The 9568-nt window shown below is 33.1% G+C and overlaps 1 long non-coding RNA gene across 1 annotated transcript; it reads right to left on the bottom strand.

The window, feature by feature from the left end:
* Positions 1-5559: 5559 nt before the first annotated feature.
* On the bottom strand, positions 5560-7859 carry LOC132625649 (uncharacterized). The gene is made up of 2 exons (XR_009576944.1): positions 7599-7859; positions 5560-5875 (listed from the first exon to the last, which is right to left on the bottom strand). It is a non-coding gene; the product is annotated as an uncharacterized LOC132625649 (long non-coding RNA).
* Positions 7860-9568: the final 1709 nt, after the last annotated feature.

Below are 9568 nucleotides of genomic sequence, written 5' to 3'. Positions count from 1 at the left end.
TTCAATTGAGTATGCGAGTACGGAAAAGTTTTATTATTTGTGAGATATGCCATGTATACTTGTGTGAGGGCCTCGTTAAGTGGCAAGTGGACTGTGGGCCTCTTCTCTACTTTAAGGCTAAGAATAGAATCAAGAAGAGAGAGAAATATATTTATCCGTGTAATAGTGACATGGTCCCAACAGAATTGTGTGAAATAAAAATATATTAAATTGAGGGGTTCACATACTCTTTAATGCTCGTTCATTCCAAAGAGAAAAATAAGTGACTCTTCTTTTTCAGCTCAATGTTCCATCTTCTTCCTTCTCAACTAAACAATGGCAAATACTGTTCCAACCAATTTTTTCAAAAATTAAAACTACATGTCCAGCCATGGTAAATTATACATGCAATTTTTTTGAAGATTGGTGTTCAATTTTGGTTGTCATCCTTGCTGATACTAAAATAAAAAGTTATCTGTTGCAAAAAAGAAATAAAAAATTAGTTTCAGATCTTGATTTTTTTTGTCTAAATCCAGCTCAATTACTTGGATCTTCTCCTGCCAAAGAAACAAACACCTTGTCATCTCCTTATTTCTATTATAAGTCTTTGCTCCTTTTCAGATACCAAAACATTTTGCCACGACATATGAATTATAGGCATTGTATGCTTCCTCTTCAGAAGGAAATTTCATGCCAATCTCAAAGACAAAGTTCTTGTTAATGTTATAAATACTATGCGCTCTTGTGGAATATCTCTTGATCGTTAACATTGGAATCTACAACAATAATATTTTGATTATAAGTATCGAAACTCAAGGAACAGCTAACATATTAATAAAATCTAGTTAATATAGGACCTCCATACTTGAATTAAGAGAATCTCATATAAGTGAAATATATTACCTTCTTGATCAGAAGGCCCTTTATCAACATGTGCATCCTCCATTTTTTTTTATTTGAACCACAATCTGCACAAGAAAAAAATTGTACATTAAAGACTACCTATTGCCAAAAGTTACTAGTATATAAAAAAATCAATATATACTTTTTGTGATGTTATAAAGACTCTACTTAAAATATATTTGAATATGTGATTCTCCAGTAGTTTTGAATGTCATTTTTTTGGATCATTATTTGGAGTTGGTCTTATTTCTATTTTATAATAAGTAATGTTTTTACATTGCAGGATCTTCCCAACAAACTATGAAGGTCCTGCGTGACAATAATAAATGACATACAAAGGTGTGGACCAAAAAAAAATATGAAAAAGAATGTACAAAGGTGCTCCATATCAGGGAGCATTAGATGATTTTGTACAAAAATAAGCAACATTTTGCTTCCAAGTTGTGTATAAAATATTTTATCCTGATGGTATATATGCACCAAAATAAGGTTCAGCTCTTCATTTTCTTATTTGAAACTTTGGCAAGAGAATGTGATTGCACAAATACAATTTATTTGAAGAGAAAAAAAGAGAAGAAATAAGTTCATAGATTTATACATTTGAAAGAGTGTTTCCTGTAACTTTACTTGACTTTTGGATATCTCTTGAGAGTGCACTAGCAATTACATGACTTTTGGATATCTCTTGAGAGTGCACTAGCAATGGTGTATTTTTTCTTTGGGTGAAATTTACTTTACTTGATTTAGATGTGATCTGTGTTTTCTTTTTGTTTTTACTTTTTTTCAATTGGTTTCATTTGCAAAAGTAGAGAAGGGGCCCGCAGTCCAAGTGCCAAAATATTAATGGAGCCTCACACACATTTTGTTGGTCGTACTTCACCCATAGTAAAACTATTATGCGAGTACGGTTTAGTATCTGATTTTGCTATTTAGAGGAGTATACAAAGCTTTTGTATAAAATTTATCAACTCTAACTGCAAGTTTAATACTACCTCTGTTCATTTTTATTTGTTCACTATTATTAAATATAAATTTCACTTTACTTATTTACTTTAACATATTCTTAACATTAACTATTCATTCTCCAAATTATTTCCCTGGACTTTTTGAAATACTAATAGTAATGGATACTATGATATATGCACTTAAAAAATTGAATGTAACTTAAATAATCGCTCCGTCCGTCCCAAAATAAGTATCACATGAGTAAAAAAAAAAGACCAAAATAAGTGTCACCTTAGAAATTCAAGACAAAATTTGACAGATATTTCCAACCATGCCCTTAGCATTAAAGAAGTAGTCCTCTTTAATATTGCTCAATTCTAAAAAATATCTAGTAATAAATAGGGATAGTTTAGTAAACTTCACATTATATTTATTGATTTAAACTTCACATTATATTTATTGATTTAAACTTCACATTATATTTATTGATTTCTTAATGGACGTGATTTTTACTAAGGTGACACTTATTTTGGGACGGAGAGAGTATTGACTTGGCAAACCCCTTAAGGAGCCATAAATATAATGATAATTTTACTATATCACCTCTGCTTATAATTAAGTTATCTATTGGTTGAAATCAATTAAACATGCTTTAAAAGTTGTGCAGTCACTAACAATTCCTTTGAGTTTCCAACTCAATAATTAATAATAAGGGTAAATAGGTATGAAATGATAAATTATCTCTTGGTTTTCCTGTACAAGTAAAAATAGACATTTATTTTTAGTATACATGGCAAGTAAAAATGGACGGAGGAAGTAGTAAAATCGGCTACGGATACAACGGGCAATTTGCACGATTGCCCTTATTCGAGGGTGGTCTTTAATTTTTGCCCCTCAAATTACTGATCTTTAATTTTTGTCCTTCGCCTAAAAACTCATGGGTTCCGGATTCGAACTTCTGCTCAGTTAAAAATTTAAATAAAATCGCAAGGCAGAATTTGGATTCGCAAGACAGAATTAGCCTGCAAAACACTACCTTAAAGCAGGCAAAACTCTCCCTTAAGGTAGAGTTTGCATAAGGCAAACTTAAGGTAGAGGTTGAATCCAAAATTCTGTCTTGTGAACAATTTTTTTATCTTTGACTGAACAGAATTTGAACCCGGAATTCATGAGTTTTTAAGCGAATGACAAAAATTAAAGACCAACAATTCGAGGGAAAAAAATTAAATACAATTCCTACAAGGAGGTGGGCCACGCAAAACCAAGTTCCAAGGGCAGAGGCCCAAGACAGACTTTAATTCAAAAGAACTTTGAAACCCAAGACCACCCATTTCACAATTTGAACTACTTACTAATCTCAACGGTCCCTTTCATCTATCAATCAAAAATCACACACAGAGTGTCACAAAATTCGGGTCACTGATCCACACTTAGTACAAACATTTGGCTCTAATTAGTTTCGAATTACAATGTTAGTGAATAGAACTTAAACCCTAATGTAAATGGAATGCTAAGCTAGGTATTTGGTACAATATTGATTGAAGGGAAAATTTTGATATTAATGGAGCTCAATTCTTTGTAGTATTAGGGAGTTTTTGGTATTAAATAGTTAAAAATCCTCAATTTCTGATGTCATTAAACTGATAGTTTTAATCTGGGCTGTTGTCTATTGAAAAATTAAGTACTTTGTTGAACAAGACTATAGTTTTAAATGCTAATGTTATATACTATACTATTGTTGTTAAATAAACAGGTTCTGTTGTACCTGGGATTAATATGCAAATGAATGGTCTTAAAACATGTCAAACAGAAAACTTTTCAACTCCTCGAAGAGTACAACAGTTAGATTCCGCTTTGGTCACAAAAGTTGGAGTTATTATTAGAGTTCGCCCCTTTCTTCCTCGAGAAATTAACTCGATAGATGGAAAAGCAATCTCTTGTGTCTCTGTTGTCAACTCAGAATGTGAGCCTCCTGAGGATGTCACAGTTCATCTCAAAGATTATGAAACTAGGTAAGCATTTTCTCGATTGTTTTACATGCTCTAAGATCAAATATGTTTATTACTTGGACTAGTATAGTAGCACGACCTTATCCCGGGGATCAAATATGTCGTAATGAATGCTACAAGTTGGATACTTTTTTTGCTCAAGACGACAACAATATAGCTAGATACTTAGGTCATCCCGAAGAAAGAAAGTTTCAAGTACTTGGGGTCGATCATCCAAGGGAATGGCGAGATTGATAGCGATGTCACACATCGTATTGGAGCAGGATGGATGAAATACAAGCTCGCATCGGGGTTGTTGTGTGATAAAGATGTGCCGCCTATACTAAAGGGAAAGTTCTACAAAGTGGTGGTTAGACCGACTATGTTGTATGGGACGGAATGCTAGCCAGTTAAGAAAGCCCCAGTCCAGAAGATGAAGGTAGCAAAGATGTGGATGCTGAGATGGATGTGCGGGCATACCAGGAGAGATAGGATTCGGAATGAAGTGAGTCGGGATAAGATGGGTGTGGCCCCAGTGGTGGATAAGATGCGGGAAGGGAGGTTGAGATGGTTTGACCATGTGCAGCGGAGATGCGTTGATGTGGTAGTGAGTAGGTGTGAGAGACTGGTAGTGGTGGGCCTGAAAAGAGGGAGGGGTAGGTCAAAGAAGACCTAGGGAGAGGTGATTCGGCAGGATATGGCGCTACTTCAGCTTACCGAGGACTTGGCCGGTGATAGGAGGGGGTGGAGGTCAAGTATCAGGGTAGAGGGCTAGTAGGGGGCCGCGAGGATTTCTTTCCTGTATTAGGAGTGTTATTATCTTTGTTCACTCACTTATTTTTTTCTAGATCTCTCATATAACTTGTTTGTTGCTTTCTTTCTTTAACGTCATTTATCCTATTATATGTTGCTATTACTACCTATTATTATTGTTGTCTTGGCACCTTATCTTGAGCCGAGGGTCTATTGGAAACAGTCTTCCTACCTCCCAAGGTAGGTGTACGGTCTGCGTACACTCTACCCTCCGCAGACCCCACCTTGTGGGAATATACTGGGTATGTTGTTGTTGTTGTTTTTGAAAGAACAACAGAACAATTGATCACGTTTTTCATTATGTCTGAATTGGAGTTAATTGATAAATCTTTTTAAGTTGTGTTTCTGCATTCATTTGCAAATGCAGGCTCGGGGCCTTGCTGATACTGGTGGACAGAGAAGAAAAGAAGTTTGAGCTTTTCTCTGAAAGGGTTGTCCCAGATTCTAATACAGCAGTGCATGGTACTTGACCATTATAATAACCATATCTCAGTTTTTACAGTCTGCTTCGTGTATTCTTCATCCAATTCTATATAGCTGACTCATATTAAGGTACAAGCGTGTGACAGTTTTTCAAATTATATATGTGCCAAAGCTAGTTCTAGTGTTCTCCTCCATATATTCTTCCCTCCGAAAGGTAGTAGTATAGTTGTCCTGCAGCAATTCATATTAAGCTGCAACCAGGAGACAATTTTTCAATGATGTAGTGCCAAAGCTTGTCCCATATTTGTTATCAATGTTCTCATATAAAGTGGTTGAATAGCTACTTTGCATAGCTTTAGTAGCAAACTTTTACCAGTTAATGCCTAAACCGTTTGACCTCTTCGAACATGGTTTAGTTTTTAGGATATTAGCTGCTCTTTGAGTTTCTTACTTTTCAAACTTCCAAACACTAATATGTTAACATATACTAATAATAATAACAACAAACTTCCAAACACTAATATGTTAACATTACCAGATGCAGAGATGCTCGCTTACACAAACCACATTACTACTACTTATAAACATTACTATTTCTTATTACAGGGAAAAAACACATAGCCTTTCCCTGTTTCAAAAGACACAAAACTATAAACTCGACAATTTAAGACTAGTTATTTAACCATGATCTCTGCTCTGTTAAACTTTAGTTTGTTCATTTAGAACAAGTGCAAGGGTCACACTTGCAGTCAGATCCACATTTGCAGCCATTCTCAGCACAGAATTCTCCCATTTCCCTCAGCTTCGGAGTCGTAGGTACCACCCTTAACAACACAAATACAATAAAAAATAGAAATTTGTCAACACCCACACACACACACACAAAAAAAAAAAAAAAAAAAAAAAACAAAAGCAAAAAATTGCTAATAACCGCATGATTTTCCATCAGAACACAATCTTTCAAAGAAAATTATCAGCCATTATAAAAACTGTTACTGTCCATATTGCTCCATTTAAACTCATCTAAGTCAATAACCAGAGAGAAAATGAAACTTGATTAACAAGAAATAGACATGAGTCTGAGTTATTTATTAGTATATGTTACATTTGAAAAAGTAAAATCAGCATGAACAAATAAATAGATTTGCAAAAATACTGCCTGATTCTAATCATTGAGTCATTTTTCTCGTATTTCGGTTCATTTATGGAAACAAATTAAAATTAACATGGCTGAGTTAATATTTTATTAAAATAGAATTACACGTTCTAAGTGCAAATAAATAAATGAAGACACAACAGTCTTACAATCACATTATCTACTTAGAGAAGTTCCCATGTTCAACATAGAAAAGGCTTTATGATAAGAAATACATCAAAGCTAAACATGGGCCACTACTCCCAAGTGAATAATACATATATAAAATTACAGGATCTCCATTTTCTTCTACACTCAAAAACAGTGATCTTATTTAATAAAATACTAAATTTTTCATAACTGTGATCTTATTTAATAAAAAAACTAAAATTTTCATGTTAATCCCCATTTAAACCGTAAAAAGGAAAAGGGAACCGAGATACAAAGATAATCACACAATGATTAAACTAAGACGACATCCTTACAAATCTATTTGTGAGTTCATCTACAGCTGTCTTCATATCATTAATCAAGTTTTTATTTTACACAAAGTTCCAACCTCTTATTAATTATCAACCTCTTACAAATCCCTCTATCTATCGGGTGAGCACAAAACTCAAGAAAAAACATAGAATTTCCATAAACTCATAATCCGGATTTGCAGAATACTCTTTTTTTTGAAAAAATATTTCTCCATTTAAGCTCCAACAGTCAAAAAATATTCTCTAAAAAACACCATACAAAAAACAAAACAAGCTTTTTTACCCCTCAAAAGTCTGCATAAATTTTTTTTCTAGAAAATTACCCAAAAACTTGTTCATAAACACATAATCTCTCATCAAAATTCAATCTTTGCAAGAAAATTCCCCAGAAAAATTTATCAACCTTTCAAGGACTTACATGCATGGATCATCCAGAACAGGAAGGAAAAAACGAGAACAAAAATTTGTTCCATACAACAAAATGTAAAAAAAGATAAGATAACCACAAGTCACTATCAATAGATGAGAGGAAAAACGCAGAACAAAAATAAAATCTAAATTCTAAATTCATTCCAACAAGACACTCAATTCAAAATTTTGCAAGAAATCCAAAATACAAACTAGCTAATAATTTGGGGTCATCTATATAAATCATTCTAAGCCCAATTCGAGCCAAAAATATCTAAAAGAACCGTTACAACCACACACAAAAAGAACAAGGCAAAAACAAAATCAACCCCAAAGTCTAATCAAAATATAATCTTGTAAGAAAATCCCCTAGAACAGAGAACAAACTTCTTAGTAACCCCAAAAATCAAATCGTTCACAAAAAAGACATCCATGCATGCATCATTCAAAAAAAATGCAAATGCATGACAGAAAAATTCGTAAAAGAAAATACATAAAATAACCACAAAAAAAGAAACTTACGGTCCCCCACAAGATCCACCACAGCAAGACATGTTTTTTTTCTGATAAGATTGATGAAAGAAAAGTATTAAAATTCAAGGAACTTTGACGATGTTGTACGAGTATTATGGAGGAACCATGAGTGTCTATTTATAGCCTCAACGAAGGTCCAGGTAAAGGGAAAGGTGGGATGACCGTCACATGTCATGATCGGTCCATTCATGATCGTAACACGTATGTATCGTTTTTGTGTTCTCAAAATCTGTTCCCTATTTTCAAACTGTAACTCCTCCTTAGTGGGCTCCGCACACTGGGAAAAGGCTGACGCGACGGGAAATCGGCTACTAGTTACAAAGCTCCAATAAGGTATCGAGAGGGCTATCACAGTCAGGTGCGAATTTCAACTAAGAGGACGCTCGTATTTTCTAGAAACTATAGAAATGTACGTCCTTCTCTGAGGGGTCAATTTCAGGTGAATATTTATCTGCATCATCAGATATTTGCACTAAATTAACTCAATATATTAATTAAATAATTTAATATAATGAAAATATGAACTTCATCTGTCCCAATTTAAGTGTCTTAGATCTGTGCCAAAAAGAGTCTCTTTTTCTTTTTTTAGTAATCTTTAAATCACAAAATTCAAATAACATTTTTAGTACATTACACACATCTTTAGGACCATATGATTCAAAAGTTTCTTTTTTATTCCTTAAACTTTGTGTTCAGTAAAACTAAAATAATTAAATTGGGATGCAAGAATATTAATTAATACTTCCCTTTGTTCCAATCCAATTTATCTGATCGAATTTCGAGAGTCAAACAGTAAAATCTTTGACAAAGATTTATTCGTATGCCTTTTAAATATTTTAAAATGTTAATTATTGTGATTTCTACTAGTAGTTTCTAAATATATAATTTTTTTCAAAGACTTAAAGATTGTATGTCTGAATTTACTATCAAAATAAAAACATTTGACTCTTGAAATTCGAACTGTATAATATAAATTGAGACAAAAGAGTAATAATTAGGTGATATATACACACACATCTCGTGTATGTATTTGTTGGTGTAAATATTCTGTGGAGGTAAATTTTTAACGTAATCTAATTCAAGAACAACTCCCCTCTATTCCCTTTTATGCATTGTATCAAGATTTTTCTTTTACATTTTTGCTTTATCCAATCGATAAAAAAAAAAAAAAAATTCTTTCAATTTGATTATCATTATTAAGTGACCTTTTGTCAAATTTAGTGAGAATCAGAATTCAAATTTAAATTTTTTAAAGTATTGTAAATTGGAGTAATTTAGTAAAATAAATATTTAATTAAGTGAAGTATGATATAAAACTTATCATAATATTTATGTGATTATAAAAAGATGTTAGTAGGAGTAAATAAATTTTTAAAATTAAAAAGTTGTTAAATATAAAAATATTTTTTAAAAATAATACTACATAAATAAAATGAAATAAAATAAAATAGTACTCATGTAACTAATTTCACTAATATCTATTGACACCCCAGTTTAGGAGGAAAGTCTCACATCGACATATAACACAAGAGAGGTGATGGGTACATAAGTAAGCATATCTTACCTCCTAGTGACACGTTTTAAAGCCGTGCGGGCCTAGTCTAAATCGGACAATATCACTAGCGGACTGGGCTGTTACAGATGATATCAGAGTTCAACTGAGTTTAGGCAAATCCCGGGTAGGCGGGATACATCTTTTTGTGCGGATTGCCCTTCAAAGGCACTGGACTTTAATTTTTGCCCCTCAAATTGGTGGTCTTTAATTTTTGCCCTTTGCCTAATACTCTGAGGTTCTGAGTTCGAACTCCAGTTCAGTAAAACAAAAAAAAACAAAAAAAAAAAATGCAAGGCAGAAGTTTGTAGCAAAGTTAGGCATATACGGGCAAAGGTTAGGCCTTAAGGCAAACTTTTACCCAAAATTAGGCCTTAAGGCCTAACTTTTGCTCAAAATTAGGTCT

The sequence above is a fragment of the Lycium barbarum genome, unplaced genomic scaffold (genome assembly GCF_019175385.1).
Source record: "Lycium barbarum isolate Lr01 unplaced genomic scaffold, ASM1917538v2 unchr_scaffold_15, whole genome shotgun sequence".
Classification (NCBI taxonomy): domain Eukaryota; kingdom Viridiplantae; phylum Streptophyta; class Magnoliopsida; order Solanales; family Solanaceae; genus Lycium; species Lycium barbarum.
The sequence above is the reverse complement of the archived record's forward strand: the minus strand, read 5'-3'. Positions and strand labels throughout refer to the sequence as shown.